Source organism: Rattus norvegicus, chromosome 2 (genome assembly GCF_036323735.1).
Source record: "Rattus norvegicus strain BN/NHsdMcwi chromosome 2, GRCr8, whole genome shotgun sequence".
Lineage (NCBI taxonomy): Eukaryota > Metazoa > Chordata > Mammalia > Rodentia > Muridae > Rattus > Rattus norvegicus.
The window spans coordinates 185,619,085-185,639,216 of NC_086020.1; the positions used below are offsets into that span (position 1 = coordinate 185,619,085).

Below are 20,132 nucleotides of genomic sequence, written 5' to 3' on the forward strand. Positions count from 1 at the left end.
AGCGTCCTTCCGGCCTCCTAGACGGTAGCCCGAAGCGATCAAATTTTGTAGCAATGCGTTGCGGGACAGGGGACATAAGGAGAGTACGCATGTGTGAAGTAGAGCATTTCTTGATAAATGGGCAAAGCAGGTTTTTTGTAGATTTTTTCTGGGAATAATTGACAGAAGCTCCTCTCCTACTAGTGGCCAAAATAGTTGTTTATTGTTTTGCTTTGAAGATATTATTTGTCATAAAACTGTTAATTTTTTTTAGCAAAATTAATGTGTGTTCATATTAGGAAATATGAAAAACACAAACAGAAAGAAACGTGAATTCCATCACTGAGATTATGTAGTATTTCATCTTTCACAAAGTTTTTTTAAAAAGATTTTTTTATTATATATAAATACACTGTATGATTGGGGGAGGGCGGTAATGGGGGAGGATTGGGAGGGGAACACCCACAGAGAAGGGGAGGGGGAGGGGTTAGGGGGGATGTTGGCCCGGAAACCGGGAAGGGGAATAACAATCGAAATGTAAATAAGAAGTACTCAAGTTAATAAAGATGGAAAAAAAATAAAAGAAAATAAAACAAACAAACAAATAAATACACTGCAGCTGTTTCAGACACACCAGAAGAGGGCATAAGGTCTCATTGGTTGCTGGGATTTGAACGCAGGACCTCTAGAAGGGGAGTCAGTGCTCTTAACCACTGAGCCATCACTACAGCTCTTTCACAAGCTTTTAATGTGTGTCTATGTAATATACAAAGGGACTTTTGTCTTGTTTTTAAGTTTTTAGCGTGATGGGTTTTGTGCGCATGCGTGTTTTCTTTTACTCATCTGTTTCATCCACTTCTCTTAACATGCCTTCATTGCCTAAAGGGCAGCAGTGTGCATCCCCTTTAATGCCCTGGAGATCTAAAATCAGTCTTGTCTTAAAAGTTTCTTTTGTTTTTTCCCCTCTTGTGGTTTTTCTTTTTCTTTTTTTTTTTTTTTTTTTTTTTTTTTTGGTTCTTTTTTTAGGAGCTGGGGACCAAACCCAGGGTCTTGCGCTTCCTAGGCAAGCGCTCTACCACTGAGCTAAATCCCCAACCCCGTGGTTTTTCCTTCTCTGGTTTAGCTCAGGCTTTGTCTTGAGGTTTGGTGAAGATATCAATATTCTCTGAGTTTCTTTCCTTTTGGGGGTTGGGAGGTGGTGTTCATCTGGTGTGTGTTTCTCTCATGTCATTCTCTGCTTCTTTCAACCTACCCATCTTTGAATACAATTACTTTCACAACAGATCTTCCCCCACCCTCACCCCCCTTTTAAGCCTAAGAATGGTCCTAGGAATAAACTGCCAAACTCAAGTAAACTGTCTTCTCACACTGTTCTCCCATAACCCTGCCTGAGAGGGTAAAGGAAGATTATACACAGATGGGAACAGAGAGCAGACTCAAGATGTTGACTTTCCTTGTGGTTTTAACATGGGGGTCTCACTGTGTAATCTTGGATGGCCAGGATCTTGCTATGTAAACTACTTGGATGGCTCAGCAGTTAGGAGCACTGACTGTTCTTCCAGAGGTCCTGAGTTCAATTCCCAGCAGCCACAGGGTGGTTCACAACTATCTGCAATGGGATCTGGTGCCCTCTACTCATATACATTAAGTAAAGTAAAAAATATTTAAAAAAAATAAAACACAAAGGTCTACCTGCCTCTGTTTTCCACCTGCTTGGATTAACCAGTGAGTCACCATGCCCTGCAAGAAATCTATATATTTCTCTGTACACCCATGTGTCTCTGTGTGTGGGTATGTGCACACTGAGTGAAAGTTGGCCTTAAGGCCAGAAGAGAGCACTGGATTCTATGGAACTGTAATTACAGACAATTGTGAGCCATCCAACATGGGTACTCAAAAATTCAAACTCAAAGTACTCTGGAAAGCAGTAAGTGCTGGGAGCCTGATCTACAAAGTGAGTGCCAGGAGAGTCAAAACAACACAGTGAGACCTCGTTTAAAAAAGTAAATTCCAGGGGCTGGGGATTTAGCTCAGTGGTAGAGCCCTTGCCTAGGAAGCGCAAGGCCCTGGGTTCGGTCCCCAGCTCCGGAAAAAAAAAAAAAAAAAAAAAAAAAAAGAAAAAAGTAAATTCCAAACCTAATTTTATACAGACACACAAACCCACACCTTCCTTCTCTTCAAGTTCTGGCTTTCCATGGTCTTTCAAGTGTGTGTGTGTGTATGTGTGTGTATGCACGACACATGTATACCTCTATTTGAGAGAGAGTATATATTTTAGTTGATCTTTTGTTTATTGGGGCAGGGTTTGCTATGTAAACTAGGACAGTAGATTTGGTAGATAAGTTAGGCTAGCTTCAAACGGGTGGTTCCAGTTGACTCAGTGTGCTGATTGATGGTATTGTTACAATGGAAACAAAGGTTTGGCATAAGTAAATGTTAAAATGGCAGTGTCAGTAGCCCCGCATAGAGAGTGGTGAACGCCTTTGATCTCAGCACTCAGGAGATAGAGACTGGGGGATCTCTGAGTTTGAGGTCAGCCTAGTCTGCATAGTGAGTTACCTTGTCTTAAAAACACAGTAGACAGACAGACAGACAGACAGACAGACAGACAGGCAAAGTCAGGAACACTATGGGTAAGAAATAAAGGGGTTTGGGGGGTGAGGAGGGATAGTCAAACTGATGGGAAAACAGAAGGAAAGAGATTATTGTACAAGACTATTTTGTGAGCCAAATCATCTTCAGTGGACCTGAGCCTGCCTACTTGCATAAAAACATTGTATCTGATTCCTCTCTCTCTCTCTCTCTCTCTCTCTCTCTCTCTCTCTCTCTCTCTCTCTCTCGGATTGGTTCTAATGCTATTTCTGTTGTTCAGCTCCCAAAATCACAGGAGAATTTGCACGTCTGTGTGTGAGGCACTGATGGTCCCTGCCCTAAGCTGGTACTACTTGGTGAGTAAAATTGCTGGTGTCCAATGGCTGGGCATGGAGACAGAGATGGAACTTAGATTTCCCAAGCAAAGGACAACAAAAGGAAGGAGGTTTTAGAATCTCTGTGACAGGGAAGCAGAAAGAGCAAGCACGAGAGCTGCAGGAGAGGAAGCCTACAGCATGTAAGAATCAGGGTAGATTGGGGTTGGGGATTTAGCTCAGTGGTAGAGCGCTTGCCTAGCAAGCGCAAGGCCCTGGGTTCGGTCCCCAGCTCCGAAAAATAGGAAAAAAAAAAAAAAAAAGAATCAGGGTAGATTGGGTCTGGGATAGCGGAGATGGAATATGGAGTTTAGAGAGTACTAATTTAGAATTGAAGGGGAGAGTGCGCTATCTAGGGGATGTTTGGAAATGCCCAGTCACTGAGCTGTTTAAGGCATATTAAAAATAGGTTGCGCGCACTCGTGTGTGTGTGTGTGTGTGTGTGTGTGTGTGTGTGTTTCTTTCAGGAATCCAAAGCATTTAGGCAGATAGACTCATGAAGATATGATTGCTTCTGCCTCCTTAGTGCAGGAATTAGAGCCCTGTGCTACCACACTGTTGTTGTAAAAATATAAAAATAAAAAGAGTAGTTGTCTTTTATCCCGCTAGGTCCGCACAGCGGTGTCCAAGATATCTGCTAGATATCTTGGCAGAAACACAGCCCAGCCGCACACTTTCCTACACTCAAACCCTCAGATAAAAGAACACACAACACAATAATCTTAGATCCAATTGGTAAGATTTAATTGTCCACTTAAACATACAAAGCCCGGTACTATCCATCCCTTGAGAACATTAATAACAACCTGTAAATACACAGAGCAGAATCTTAACATCACCTGTCATCTTGTCCTGCCACGGCTTCTCAGCCCCTCTCCTCCACCCTGTCTCCTCCTCTCTCCCCTAGTCTCCTTCTCTTCTTTCAAACTTCTCTCCCGCCCATCCTTCCTTCTCCTCCAATGACAGGCCTCCTTCTATCCTGTACCTGCCTCACCTGTGACATCATCCTACACCCTGCCTTTTTTTTTTTGAAATCTCTAAAGTGAAATTAAAATTAAAATCTACACTATAGGGGTTGGGGATTTGGCTCAGTGGTAGAGCGCTTGCCTAGCAAGCGCAAGGCCCTGGGTTTGGTCCCCAGCTCCAAAAAAAAAAAAAAAAAAAAAAAAAAAAAAAAAATAGAAAAAAAAATCTACGCTATAATATTTGGATTTTTTCATAGTCTGATCCTAGTTTATGTCCTTGGCCATATTATTTTATTCCTCCTTTCACATTTATCATATCTCTTTAGTTATTTTTTCATCTCTTTGCTGGGTTTCAAACCCAGGATCAAAAAGCTGAAGAAGGTATTTTACTTATCAAAGCAGACCTGGCCTGAAGTTCTTCCAGCATCCCTCAAACCTGGAATACCTGCCCTCTGCCATGACCTTTCCAGCCCAGGGGCTGAGCTGCTCTTCCTACAGAGGCTCTGGCCTCCTTCCTTGGGGCCTGTGAACTTCAGAGAGCAGTTTCCCAATAAACCTGCTTATATATACTCCAATCTGGCTTGAATTGGATAATTTCACCTGCTGAGAAATAATTTATCACTTTTTACCCTCAATCATCGGTGTCTAGTACCTAGAATATTCCTGCTTTTTCTTTTTGTGTGTGGATATGTGCATGGTACACATGTACCCTTGTGTGCATGTGCATGTGGAAGCCTGATATCAGTATTAGGTGTCTCCTTCAGCCCCATCTTACCTTACTTTTTGAGGCAGTTTCACTAATTGAGCTAGACTAACTGGCCAGCCAAGCCCAGGGATCTACCTATCATTGACAGAAACCCTGTCTCAAAACAAAACAAAGACAAAAATAAATAATAAATAAAGGACTATGCATCAAGCCCGACTTGGCCTTGGGGAAAAAAAAATAACTCCTGAACCTGGGCATAGTGGCATATGTCTTTAATCCTAGTTCAGGAAGCAGAGGCAGGAGGATTGTTTTAAGTTCTAGGCCAATCTGCTCTCCATAGCAAGCTCCAGGAAAGCCAGTGATACATAGACCCTGTGTCAAAAAACGAATAAAAAAAATGAAGAATTAACTCCTGGACAAGCACAAGGAATTGAGTTTAGGTCACCAGCACAGTCAAAAATGTCTAGGCAGGGGTTGGGGATTTAGCTCAGTGGTAGAGCACTTGCCTAGCAAGCGCAAGGCCCTGGGTTTGGTCCCCAGGTCCGAAAAAAAAGAAAAAAGAAAAAAAAAATGTCTGGGCATGGTAGCATACCTTGTAATTCTTGTAATGGGGAGCCACACACACTGGTTATTTACCAAGTCTAGCTGAGTGGTAAATTCCAGATTCGCTTAGATACCCTGTCTCTAACAGTATAATGCAAAGTACCAGAGGAAAGCTCTAGACACTGACCTCTGACCTCCACTCATGTGTACACAGACAAGTGAATACACATGTGCTACACACACACACACACACACACACACACACACACACACGAGTTAACTTCTACTGCCTTTGTATTTGTTATTATTATTATTTCACAATGCTGAGAAACAAGTTCATTTTCTCACACATAATAGACAAGCCTTTCTACCAAGATGTATACTCTCAACCCCAAATCTGAATTTTTGTAGTAACCCCAGATAATTTATTGAACTAAATTTGAGACACTAAGTAGGAATGGCAGGTTTGAGTTGTACATTCTTTATAGGTCAGTAGGTCTAAGTAGGAAGCCAAGTTGGTCACAGTGGTCTATGCAAGTAAGATCAGCACTTTAGAGGCTGAGGCAGGAGGATAAAGAGTTTGGGTTGGGGCTGGGGATTTAGCTAGGAAGCGCAAGGCCCTGGGTTCGGTCCCCAGCTCCGAAAAAAAGAACCAAAAAAAAAAAGAGTTTGGGTTATCCATCTTTGGATACATGTTTTGTTTGTAGTCAGCCTAGGGGAGACAAGATAAAGACAGAGTGCATTAGAGAAGGGTTTTGTGCATTCTCTATTTACATGGTAATTTCTTTCTGTGCCCAGACATCTGGTTGCAGTCCAGACATTGGCATGGTCAAGCATTTCCAGTCTCAATGTTATGTAAAAATTGTTTTCTGTCACCTCTGAATGGTTAATAAAGTACTGATCAGTCTATGACTGGGCAGGAAAGGGCAGAGGAGAAGAAAAAGGGTATGAAGAAAGCACATGGAGAGACCTGGAGGAGTCACCATGAGATTTCAATGAGAAAGCAGCTATGAGAACACACATGGACCACAGAGAATAGAACAAGACCAGTTGGTAAAGCATGGGATAGTTGGCTGGGCAGTGGTAGCCTAATCAGACTAGATAGAATAGACAGAATCGGGGCTGGGGATTTAGCTCAGTGGTAGAGCGCTTACCTAGGAAGCGCAAGGCCCTGGGTTCGGTCCCCAGCTCCGAAAAAAAGAACCAAAAAAAAAAAAAAAAGAATAGACAGAATCTTCCCAGGTATTAGTGCTTAGGGCTTGTGAATAAAAATACCAGGCCTCTGTTTTTACCTAGGTGTTAAAATGGGCTAAAGTGGGAGTAGAAATACCCTGCAGTTATTTAGGGGTTAAATGGACATAGAAACCCCCCTCAAGAACTACATCACAAGATAGATCAATGAAGAAAGATAGGTAAATAGATATATAATGTAAATTATATCCAGAAATTGATAAAATCATGGCATACTTAAACAATAATGTAATTTTTATCTGTTTTTAGGGGCATAAAACCAAAGTGGGTAGAGTAGCTGGCCTTTGCTACTTTTGGGTTCTTCTTTTTACTACCCTTTATCCTCAAAGTTTTACGCTCTATCACCAGATAGGAGAGAAACAAGGATGAAGGGGGAAAGAGAGTTAGGAAAATCTAATTTCTCTTGTTTCTTCTTTGACCACAGCTACTAGCAAACTGCAACCAGCCTCCCTAAATGACGACAATCACACACGCATCTCTCGGTGCTCTAGCATTTATGGACCCTCCTTCTGTTTTAAGCCATTAATTGTGCTGTTTGCAGTGGGAAATTATAAACAGAGACATTTTCAATGAAATAAGCATGTTTCTGGTCAGTGGCCAAGGCTTTCAGGAAACCTCTCCTGTTCAGCTCTACGTTTTATCAGTTTTGATGGTATCCTGTGGAAATATAAACAAATCCTTGTCCCCACTGCAAAACCTTTGCTGGCTTCCATTCTGATGTTCATACATCCTTATAGTATAGAAGCAAACAGTTTCACAGTTTTTCTATAACCCAGTGTCTCTTGACTGCTGTTGTTCCTTTCTCACTAACATTCAGAAAATCTAACTTAACAGAGGGACTGTTGATTCTATCTCTGGTTGGTTTGTTTGTTATTCCTCCTTATTTTTGTAACATTTCCTTTAAGGTGCAATTAGGTCTTTCTACAACTGCTTGTCCTGTAGGATTGTGTGATATTTCTGCAATGTGCTTTATATTTTAGTATGCAAATAATTGTTTCCTCATACTGGAGATATATGTAAAGGCATTGTCAGTCTTAATTTATATAACTATCCCCATAATAGCCATACTTCCAGTACACGTGTAATCACAGAATCAGCCTTTTCAGAACTCAAAGCAGTTGCCCATAGAAACCCTGCATATGTATCAATGGTATGGTGTAAAAACTTTAGTTTTTCAGATTCTGCAAAATGAAACACATCCTTCTGCCAGATTTCATTTCCTTTGATACCCCTAGGGTTGCTGCCAGCTGGTAATGGAATATATAATGGTTATATAAGGAACATTTATGGGCTGGGGATTTAGTTCAGTGGTAGAGCGCTTACCTAGGAAGCGCAAGGCCCTGGGTTCGGTCCCCAGCTCCGAAAAAAAGAACCAAAAAAAATTTATTTATTTATTTATTTATTTATTTATTTATTTATTTATTTATTTATTTTTATAAATCTTTTTAAAGATTTATTAATTTATTATATATAAGTACACTGTAGCTGTCTTCAGATACACCAGAAGAGGGCATCGGATCTCATTACAGATGGTTGTGAGCCACCATGTGGTTGCTGGGAATTGAACTCATGACCTCTGGAAGAGCAGTCGAGTGCTCTTAACTGCTGAGCCATCTCTCCAGCCCAAACATTTATTTATACAAAGGACATTTTCTTATAATTTCTTTGGCTTGTTGCCAGATGGCAGAAACATTTTCCAGTAAACCTTACCATTAATACGGCATTTTTCATTAAATTTCGAGGCTTCTAACACATTTCCTATTAATAACTCATCAATTTCTTCATTTCCTTGAGCTTAATGGACCTTGCAAACCTATATGAGACTGGATATGGGTGATATATAATGGATAGTTTCTATTTCTAATTGACTGTTATGAAGCTGTATGAAGAAAAAGGTTAATTATGAATTATCCAGAATACATTCAGCACTTTCTATATGAAGAACAACCCTTTTGGCATATTAAGAGTCAGTAATGGGGGTTGGGGATTTAGCTCAGTGGTAGAGCGCTTGCCTAGGAAGTGCAAGGCCCTGGGTTCTGTCCCCAGCTCCGGGGGGGGGGGGGGGAAGAGTCAGTAATTATATTAAGAAATTCAGTTGGGAGGGGAACACCCATAAGGAAGGGGAGGGGGGAGGGGGATGTTTGCCCGGATACCGGGAAAGGGAATAACACTCGAAATGTATATAAGAAATACTCAAGTTAATTAAAAAAAAAAAAAAGAAATACCTAAGTTAATAAAGAAGAAAAAAAAAAGAAATTCAGGAAAATCTAATAATACAATAGGAATTACATATAGCTCTGATTTTTGAACTGAAGTATATGGGCTTTGAATTACTTTGCTCATTTTGTCTGCCATTTCTAACTCATTTGCATCACTGTGAAATGCAGGTTCTTCACTAATTGGCATTCCTTTCACAATCCACGGGAGAATCTAATTGGTTCTTTTTATAACTGAAGACACTTGAATTTGGTATATTTGCTGTTAATTTTTCTCAAATACCTGCTACGAGCTCTTTGTCTATTTTCATCGATTACCCATGATAACATAATCTATCACTGGACTGTCTCTGAGGCACCAGGTCTGAGATAATGGCATGGAGAACTTTTTATTAATTATGAAAGCTTGGCCATAGCTTAGCCTCGTTCCTAGCTAGCTCTTATACTTTAATTGGTCGATTTATATTAACTTACGTTCTGCTATAAGGCTTGTTACCTTCTGAGTACTAGCACTTGCTTCTTCCCAGTCTGTCTGAGGAATCTCTCCTCTCATCCGACTGGTGGATCTCCTGCCTCTGACTGCTTCCCAGAGCTCCTAACTCTGCCCAGAAGTCTCAGCCTTTCCTCCTCTCCCAAAGGCCAATACTCAGATCTCTGACGGTACAGAAATCAGCGTTTGAATAATATAAGTGCAACCTTTACACCATGTGCTCTGGTTGATTCATCTACTCTACCTCCCTGGCAGCAGCTGCACAAGTTTCTCATTGCCTGCTCAAATACTCTGGATTCTCAAATGAAAAATACACACAAACCCACACACCCTTGTATTTTAATATGCCTTAAATAGTGCAATGGCTGTGCCACTCCCAAACTTCCGTGTTGCTAATGCCTCTCCTCCGATATTCCTGAATTATTACATACTAAAATCTATATTCCATCTTTGCTGCCCTAGACCCACTTGGGGGCCTCCTTGGGGGTCACTCTTCCCTGGTTCTTACATGGTTGTATGTCCTTGCTTCTCCAGTTCTCAAGCCTGATCCTTCTGTTTTCTAGGCATGGTGGTTCTTCTTTCTCTCCTATGTTCCATGCCGGGGAACCTTAAAGTCCTGCCTCTGTCTCCCTGCCCAGCCATTGGCTGCCAGCAACTTTATTTACCAATCAAAGCCAATTGGGGACAGGGACCCTCAGCATCTTACATGCAGATGTGCAGTTCCTGTGTAATTTGGGGAGTCAAATTAACACAAGTAGCATTAGAACCAATTCATGATATTTCACCCTTTTCAACCATTAAAAAGGCCCTTTTCGGGGTTGGGGATTTAGCTCAGTGGTAGAGCGCTTGCCTAGGAAGCACAAGGCCCTGGGTTCGGTTCCCCAGCTCTGGAAAAAAAGAACCAAAAAAAAAAAAAAGGCCCTTTTCTCTCAGATATACCATGAACATAGTTATTACAGTTATGTAGACTATAAGTTATGATATACTCTAATAACGTCCAGTCCATCAATTTTGTCAATTTAGGCACATTACTCTAACATCTATCTGAACTTAAAGAGTTTATAATCCTATATCTGAATTATGTTTTGATTTTAATTTGCATTACCATCTGAAAACCATCCTTTTAAATCTAGATCATCTTTTTTTAAGATTATTTATATAATACATTTATTATGTATACCGCATTCTGCCTGCCTGTATGCCTGTAGCCAGAAGAGGGCACCAAACCTTATTATAGATGGTTGTGAGCCACCATGTGGTTGCTGGGAATTGAACTCAGGACCTTTGGAAGAGTAGCCAGTTCTCTTAACTTCTGAGCCATCTCTCCAGCCCTAGATCATTTTTTTAATGCTTAATAATTAAAATTTGATTGTGAGACTATAACTAGTGTTCAACCCCATCAGAGATCCGAGAACAAATTAAATATTTCCTGAATACATAGGAAGCACAAAAACATAGCTTCCAAAACTTAACCAATTTGCAGAAACAAATTTTCACCTATTCCTCAAAATGTTGGCATATCTGTCTTTAGCCTTCTGGCCCAGAACCATCTGACAGAACTTAAGTGAAGCAGGAGCTATGAAGGACTAGTTTACTCTGTCTTGGCAGAGCTAAGCTGTTGACCATCCCACCATCCTGTGTTTTGTAGATGAATTAGGGCAAGTCTTGCCCAGTGGCTTCCTTGCCACAACTGGAACAATTCCATATGACATTTGTGATGCTTAATATCTTCTTTGAACCATGAAGAGAATACTGTCAGGAGCAGACATTTCAAAAAAAATTTTTTTAAATGTATTTATTTATTATATATGAGTACACTGTAGCTGTCTTCATGCACACCGGAAGAGGGCATCGGATCCCATTACAGATGGTTGTGAGCCACCATGTGGTTGCTGGGATTTGAACTCAGGACCTCTGGAAGAGCAGTCAGTGCTCTTAACCGCTGAGCCATCTCTCCAGCCCGACATTTCAAAATTTAATAGTCAAAATTTCTATTAATAATGAAGTGACTTTAAAGGTCATATTATGTGGAGTTCTGATGCTTTTGAAGACTATCTAACTATATAAAGTATATCTGAACTGTTAAGCCTTGACTACTCTTAGGTACTTCTATTTGAATTAAATTGAAAACACTTTGTTATAATTAACCAGAATCTAATATAACCATGAGTTTACTATTTTGCCCTTGCATTACTTAATCATCCTAAACAGTTTGGAACAGCAGCTATAGAAGGACTGGGTCAAAACCTTGTATTCTTTCTTTCTTTCTTTTTTTTTTTTAAAGATTTATTTATTTAATTATTTCCTGTATGTGAGTACACTGTTGCTGTCTTCAGACACACCAGGAGAGGGCATCAGATCCCATGACAGATGGTTGTGAGCCACCATGTGGTTGCTGGGGATTGAACTCAGGACCTCTGGAAGAGCAGTCAGTGCTCTTAACCTCTGAGCCATCTCTCTGGCCCCAAAACCTTGTATTCTTAAATGAGTTGCATAGGCACAATGTCTATCTAAGAGTAACAATATCAACTTCAAATTTTGTATCAATATACAAAGATTTATACCAATGAAAACCTTAAGTCTGTATCAATATATAAATTTTATACCCATATAAGAAATTATAACTTCAATTTTGCATCAATTATAAAGATGTCTACCATTGTAAGATTATAGTTATACAATACTTTATCTAAGAATAAATTTAGTAGTCCATCCTGTGAGGTGGTGGTATGTGAGAGGAAACCTGGTAAGGTCAAGCTAAAGGCTAGAAGCCCTGGAGAACCCTGAAGGGACAGCAGGATCTTCACCTGCTCCTGGCACTGGGTCCCTGTCTCATAGCTGCATCCTACATAGAAAGATTTGTGGCCTTCAGTCACCTAGGGGCAACGTCTCAAGTCCTTCCACATGTAGATGAGGCATGCCTAACATCTCAGACCAAGACAAAAGGAAAGAGGCCTGACTGTGGTCAAGTAGGCACAAAACTGTGTTCTCCATGTTAATGAGGTACCTAGAGGCCCAGAGGGCTTAGCCAGTAAGCTTCCTTTCCCTGACATTCCTTCCTGCAGAAGGTATTTAATCTCAGGCCCACCCTGAGAAGTGGAGTATGGTTTTATGCACCCACTTTCTGCCATGTCAATAAACTGTTTAGATCCATGGGATGTTGAAGGGACTGAGGTAGCAGAATAAACTCCATTTTGTTCTTTTTTTTTTTTTTTTCGGAGCTGGGAACCGAACCCAGGGCCTTGCGCTTCCTAGGCAAGCGCTCTACCACTGAGCTAAATCCCCAGCCCCTCCATTTTGTTCTTAAGACTCCATTCTAAGTTAACCTGTCTTTAGAGAGGCATGGCCCGCTCCCTTGAGGTCTGAGAAAAAATTATCATGAAATGTCCTTGGCTGCTGCAAAACAGCAGCTGCAGCTGGCAGATAACAGAGTGGGCTAAGAAAATGTAAGTCTTTCCCAGGTCCACGTGCTCCTTTTTGATGCATATTTCCTCCTTGTGGTTTAAGCCGACGCTGTAAACCAATTAGCTGAAAGACCAACATTCCTTTACACTCTCATGTAATGCCAAGGCTTGGAACTCCCCATTCCCCCGCCGCCCCACCTGCGGGGGTGTTTTATTTTTCCTTTTTAAACCCCCTTCACTTAGACCTGGGGTTCACTTTCCTTCCTGTTCCATCAGATCGAGCTTGAATATAGACCCTCATGTGATTACATCGGGTTGTGATTCCTGGTGGTCTCTTTGGGGTTTTTACAATCTGGGCACAACACTGTCTCTTTTCACCAAGATCCGCTGAGGGGACCCATGAAGAAGGCCTTCATTACAGAGCTGAGCCTAATCTACAGTAGGATTCTCTGCACTCCCAGCCACAACCACCAAGCCTGCCCCCGCCAAGACAAGGACAATCATCCGCGTAAGACAAGCCAGAGCTCCCCCTGGCCCTGCGCTAGAGGCTGTTCCCAGCAGGGCCAGTCCTCCACCCGGACCCAGTTCCTTGGGCCACTCCCCCCCCCCATTCCATTCTCTGCTCTTCTGCGACTCCCAATGGCGCCCAGATATCCAAGAGTCTGAGAAACCCAAGGTCCTAGCCTCATCGTGGGCCTGGGGACCGTTGAGCCAACTCCAGCTTCCCATACCTCAGACTGTGCTTTCCTACCCACAGAGCAGTGCCTTGGCGCTTCCCACAGCCCAGCACCTGCCCCAGCGGCCATGTGGCATTAAGTGAAGTCAAACTCCCTGTGTTCCACCTCCCCAAGCAGCCATCCCCAGTGGCAGAGTGGACACAGGCCAAGAATCCTACACCATCCCATATATTTCCTCTCTGTTCACAATTATGACCATTTCCAAATTATCCCTTAAAATGACAATCTAGGGGGCTGGAGAGATAGCTCAGTGGTTCAGAGCACTGACTGCTCTTCCAGAGGTCCAGAGTTCAATTCCTAGCAATCAGATGGCGGCTCACAACCATCTGTAATGAGATCTGGTGCCCTCTACTGGTGTGTCTGAACACAGCTACAGTGTACTCATATAAATAAAATAAATAAATCTAAAAAAATGACAACCTATCTATACTGTATAAAGTAACCATAACCAGACACTCAAGGGATTGGGACGATGACTCGCCACAACTTCTTCCTGCTGAATTGGGGCGACGATTTTTTTAACGGGGTGGGAAGGGGTAGGAAAATTAGAAAAATTGGTTAGAGGTAAGAAAGCTAGATTTAGTGCTCTCTTGGGCAGCACATATACTAAAATTGGAACGATACAGAGAAGATTAGCATGGCCCCTGCGCAAGGATGACATACAAATTCGTGAAGCGTTCCATATTTTTTAACCCTGGGCTCCAACCTCATAGGTAGCAATGAATAGCCTAGTAAGGGCACCAGTGGAAGGGGAAGCCCTTGGTCCTGCCAAGACTGAACACCTAGTGAACATGATTGTTGTGGGGAGGGTGGTAATGGAGGGAGGATGGGGAGGGAAAGTCCATATAGAAGGGGAGGGGGAGGGGTTAGGGGGATGTTGGCCCGGAAACCAGGAAGGGGAATAACAATCAAAATGTAAATAAGAAATACTCAAGTTAATAAAGATTAAAAAAAAAAGAAAGAAAGAAGGAAAGAAAGAAAGAAAGGAAGAAAGAGAGCTAGATTTAGCATCTGTTATCCAGTCTCTGTATGCTTAGTCGGCTCAGGGCTTAACGGAAGTTCTAACTGGTTCCATCTGAAAGACTGGATAAACTGAGGACAGTGGGAATCACCAGCTATTCCTGAAGATCTTCTGGGAGCAAGTCTCCCTGCATCAGGAGGCAGGGAGCTGGAACAGCAGGTCATTTCCCTGTGGATGAAGCTCATCAGAGCAGCACATTCTGCAAGATATGAATCTTACAACAAAATTTTAGTACTATTGAGATATTTGTATGGATTGTACAAGGTGCACAGATCAGTTAAGGATGAAAATTTTGCTCCTTGTTTGAGCAGGCTAAAGACAACTGTCCTTTTATGAGTTAATTTGTTCAGTAACCAATTGTAATAAATCTTCATTCATGCCATGTGAAGGATGGCGGGATGAGTTGTAAGGTTCTATAACCAACAAGGTTTACTGTCTAATTTTAGCTAAAGGTATGGCTGGAGACATTCTTATGTCCAAGCCAGTTACAGAGCTGTTCTTCTGTTGATGAATTAGCAAATCAAGTTACATGTCCTGTTTGACTTTCTCGAATTTTTCTTTTCTTTAGCCAAGATCTCCAGAAGGTCTTCCCCTATCCTATCTGATCCATATCACTCTGGAAGGCATCCAGAGCCTTCCTTCTTTCCTATTAACACAATACAGAGCCTCTCTCCCACAACAGCATGTCCTTGGTCTGGTAGCCTGAAATCATTAAAGACATAGAGTGATTCAAATCAGCAGGCTCCTTCCTCTTTGGCTTGCTTGATTTTGACCTCTGTCACAGAGGATTTTTAATATCATAACGGCCAAACTTATAACCACACACATTGTGATAGTTAAAGCAGTTCAAAGCAATTTTTTTTTGTTGTTCTTTTTTTTGGAGCTGGGGACCGAACCCAGGGCCTTGTGCTTCCTAGGCAAGCGCTCTACCACTGAGCTAAATCCCCAGCCCCCAGTTCAAAGCAATTAAAGCAATCTAAACAAATATTATCCATTGAGACAGCTCCTTCAATATCCCATGCCTTATTCTTAGATGATTAATTACTTTTTACTCTTTTTTTTTCTTTTTTTTTTTCAGAGGTGAGGACTGAACCCAGAGCCTTGCGCTTGCTAGGCAAGCGCTCTACCACTGAACTAAATCCCCAACCCCTACAATTAATTTTTAATAGTGAGGTCAAGGTCTAAATCTTATATATATATATATATATATATATATATATATATATATATATATATATGTGTGTGTGTGTGTGTGTGTGTGTGTGTGTGTGTGTTTGTATGTGTATATGAGCCTATTTCTAGACTTGTCCTTCTATCCTTAAAAACAATTAAATCGATTTTTATTCACTTATCTCTATCTTTTTAAGCAGCCTCTTCTGTCTGCCTCTCTCTGCCTTCCTAGCAGCCTGTCTCCCAGCGCCTCTGAGCTCAAACTCTCTTAGGCAGCCAAAGAAGGGCCTTTAAGAAGGACCCGTGGCAAATTCCTGCAACCCAGCTTTGTCCGAGTTGGCTTGGGGGACTTTGCTGTGTCCCAGCCCATGACACGAACCCCAGAATTATGCGTTCCAATTTGGCACTCCTTTTGTTCTAATTCCAAACCTGTGTGGCTTAGGGAGGGAGCATAAGGCTTGGGAAAAACCTGCAGCTCTGCTAAGAACCCAATTCTCCCCACCTCCTAATCTCAGATCATAGCATGTGTTTTCCATTTGAGAATCTGCAATTATTTCTTTTTTCTTTTTTCTTTTTTTCGGAGCTGGGGACCAAACCCAGGGCCTTGCGCTTGCGAGGCAAGCACTCCACCACTGAGCTAAATCCCCAACCCCTGCAATTAATTTTTAATAGTGCATTAGAGCCTACATCTGCTGCTCTGGATGATTAATCCACTCTACCTACCAGGCAGCGTCTGCGTGAGTTTTTCGCTGCTGCCCAAATGCTCTGGATTCTTGAATGAAAGTCACACATATGCAGCCTTCTATTTTTTTTTTAAAGATTTATTTATTTATTTTATATAAGTACACTGTAGCTGTCTTCAGACACATCAGCGAGGGCATCAGATCTCATTACAGATGGTTGTGAGCCACCATGTGGTTGCTGGGATTTGAACTCAGGACCTCTGGAAGAGCAGCCAGTGCTCTTAACCTCTGAGCTATCTCTCCAGCCCGCAGCCTTCTATTTTAATATGCCTTAAACAGCACAATGGTTGGGCCACTCCCAAACTTCCACGTTGATAATGCCTCCCTCCTGATACTCCTGAGTTATTACTTACTAAAATCTATACACTGTACCCAAAAGGTCACCCCAACAATAATCTTGGCATTAGTATAAGGTACTGCAATTTCTGCTGTGTTTGTTCCTGACAATTAACATAGTCTTAGTCTACCTTTTATGATTAAATAAGAAACTTTTTCTATGTAATTCTGTAAACTTTTACTACCACTTTTGTGGTTCTTTTGTGTTCTAAGAAAATCCTTTTCATAATACTATCTTCCCTTTGCATAATGAGTCCAGTAGGAGAATGAGTTGAAGGAAAAATAACAAAAATGTATGTCAGGGCACTGCCCCTTCTCCAGCAACTGATCTTTTACTATATCCATTCCCCTCACTCTTTTTTACTGTTCAGTATTTCAAGCTTCTTCCTTCCACCATGTTAAAATAATTACAACAGTGGACTGGCCTCTAATACAACTGTTCCCGAGACCTTCTTGTCTTAGGGAATAATTCTATTTGAGTAGCCCAGTTGTTTAGAATTTGTTTCACATATGTAAAGTGTATCCCATATGAAATCATAGCCTCTTTAAAAGGCCTTAGATATATCATTTTTATAGAATGCTATCCTATCTTGTCATAATTTTGTTCCACACTATTAACAGGCATATGTTATATGTCTACAGAGAAAGCTGATGTTGACGTTGTAACCAAGGCCCACCCCTCCTCCAACTCTGGAGGCATCGTTAGTTCAAGAATAGCCCTTTTTTGCTGAAGGGCTGATTCATCTGATTGTCCTCCTGCTTTTTCAGATTTTCTCTGATGTTATCACCCTCCAGCATATTTTCTTTCATCTTTCTTCCTGCAGGAAACTCCCACTCTTTTGCTCAGACTCAGTTCTCTCTTTTCCTGTGCTCCTCTCTTCCTGAGTGCTTCCACCTCCACCAGAAACCTCTCCAGTTGCACCACTAACTCTGAAATCCTTTCAGAAAACAGAGAGGAGTGATCCCTTTTGTCTTCCAATTTCAGCCACTTTTTGTTCTCAGGCCCCTCCATTTCCACCCACAATTTTTCCAACTGCTCGGCCATTCTTCTAACCTTTTTTGAAACAGAATAAACTATGAAGAAGAAAAAGAAAAAATACAGAAAATCCCCTGTGGGAGCAAATCACGGACATCCCAACGATAGCAGCTGCAGTAATTTTTAGTGTCTTGTAAAAAGTATATCCAGTCCTTCATCCTCCACCCTTTTCTCTATGGCATTTGAAATCAAATTTTCCATTTTTATTCTTAACTTTCGAGACCACATTTGGGTGCCCCTTGTAGCTGGTCTTTCCTACTTTGTGGGTTCTTCTTTTCTCCACTCTTTTTTTTTTGGTTCTTTTTTTTTCGGAGCTGGGGACCGAACCCAGGGCCTTGCGCTTCCTAGTTCTCCACTCTTTATCATCCCTCAGCCCCCTGGTTTTACCCCATAACACTGGATAAGAGAGAAACAAGTATAGAGGGGAGAGAGGAATTAGGAAAACCCCAGAATCTAATTTCTTTCCTTTCCTTTTTCAACCATGGCTACCAACAAACTGCAACAAAAACTCCCTAAAAATACAACAATCAACACCACTGTCACCTCTTGGGAACCTAGCATTTATGTACCCTCTGGAAATTTCCCAGAATTCCAAATGCCACACACAATTGTGGAAATTATCTGCAGTTGGCAGAACCGGGCTTCTGCTAGAACATGAGGCAAATTGTGATCAGCTGCTATGGACAGACTGAAGTGTCCCACATCCCTACACCTAGGATTAAAATGAAAGAATATTATAATATTTGTGGTTTTTTAAAAAGATTTATTAATTTATTATATATAAGTACACTATAGCTGTCTTCAGACACACCAGAAGAGGGCATTAGACCTCATTATAGATGTTTGTGAGCCACTATGTGGTTGCTGGGAATTGAACTCAGGACCTCTGGAAGAGCAGTCAGTGCTCTTAGCTGCTGAGCCATCTCTCCAGCCCAATATTTGTGTTTTTAAAAAGTAAAAATAATTCCAGAATTCTCTAAAAAATGTCACTACAGGATAGGAATGAAGTCCAGTTGGTATAATGCTAGCCAAACAATAGTTAAATCCATGGTTCAGTCTTCATTGGTTTAATCAAAACAAAGGGATACTAACTCAGTCTCTCCGCAACCTTGATGGCCTGAGTTTAATCTCCAGAACCCATGTAACCTAGTTAGGGTGTCTATTGCAGTGATAAGAAAACGTGACCAGGGGGTTGGGGATTTAGCTCAGTGGTTGAGCTCTTGCCTAGGAAGCACAAGGCTCTGGGTTCGGTCCCCAGCTCCGAAAAAAAGAACCAAAAAAAAAAAAAAAAAAAAAAGAAAAGAAAAAAGGAAACGTGACCAGGGGGGCTGGAGATTTGGCTCAGCGGTTGAGAGCACTGACTGCTCTTCCAGAGGTCCTGAGTTTCATAGGAAGTGACACTATTAGGAGCTATGGCACTGTTGGAGGAAGTGTGCCATGGAGGCTGGCTTTGAGGTCTCCTATGCTCAAGCTATGCCCAGTGTGGTACACTGTCTTCTTCTGATTCTTGTCGATCAAGATGTAGAGCTTGGCTCCTCCAGCACCATGTCTACCTGCTTGCTACCATGACCCACCATGATGATGACGGACTAAACCTATGCAACTGTAAGCCAGTCCCAATTAAATGTTGTCCTTTAGAAGAGCTGCCATGGTCATGTGTCTGTTCACAGCAAGGAAACTCGAAGACAACATGAATATCTTCAAGATATAATACTAGAATGGGGGTGTAGCACAGTCAGCAGAGTGTTTTTGTTACATTCCCAGTGCCATATAAAAACAGGTATGATGATGTATGCTGCACTTGAGAAGTGGACGCAGGAGGATCAGGAATCCAAGGTAAGGGTAGAGGAGACACTTTTTCACACAAAACAAAACAAAACATCAGATGAAGTTGCACATACCTTTAATTCCAGCACAGGAGACGCAGAGACAGTGGATCTCTATAAGTTTCAAGGCTAGGCTGGTCTACATCTTTATAGTGAGACTGTCTCAAGAAAAAAAAAATGGAGGTGGTGGTAGTGATGGGAATAGGCTGAAGATATGGGCCAGTAGTCAAAACCTTTGCTGTTTTCTGAATGTTTTGTTTTTTATTTTATCTGGAAGGCTTGGTTTCTTTTGTCCCTTTTTTCACATAACCCCAGGGGCTACTTACAGCTGAAGGAAAAGTCTAGGCATGGTGGCATGCTCCTAAATCCCTGTGCTCCAGAGGCAAAGGTGGGAGGCATGCTAGAAGTTTGGGGTCACCTTGCTTTCCATAGCAAGTTATGGGACAGCCAGCATCACAGTGTTTGTGCCCTTGGCCCCCCAAAACAAAAACCAAGCCAAAGGAAGAGGAGGAAGAAAAGGAGCCGAAAAAAGAAAATGACAGGAAGCTAGAAAGAAACTCTGCTTTCTCAGAGTTAGAAACAAGTTAAATCTATACTAACAATGTGGGCAGTTGTCTCCATGTCATGTGGTATAGCATGTCATTTTGCCAGTGTGTGTGTTTGAGCATGTGTACGTGTGTGCATGTGTGTGTGTGTGTGTATGTGTGTGATGTGTGTGTGTGCGCGCGCTCTGTGTCTGTGTG

The 20,132-nt window shown here is 41.7% G+C and overlaps 1 non-coding gene across 1 annotated transcript; it reads left to right on the top strand.

The window, feature by feature from the left end:
• The first annotated feature begins 13,839 nt into the window (after positions 1-13,839).
• LOC120101149 (U6 spliceosomal RNA) lies at positions 13,840-13,946 on the top strand. The gene has a single exon (XR_005501546.1). It is a non-coding gene; the product is annotated as a U6 spliceosomal RNA (small nuclear RNA).
• Positions 13,947-20,132: the final 6,186 nt, after the last annotated feature.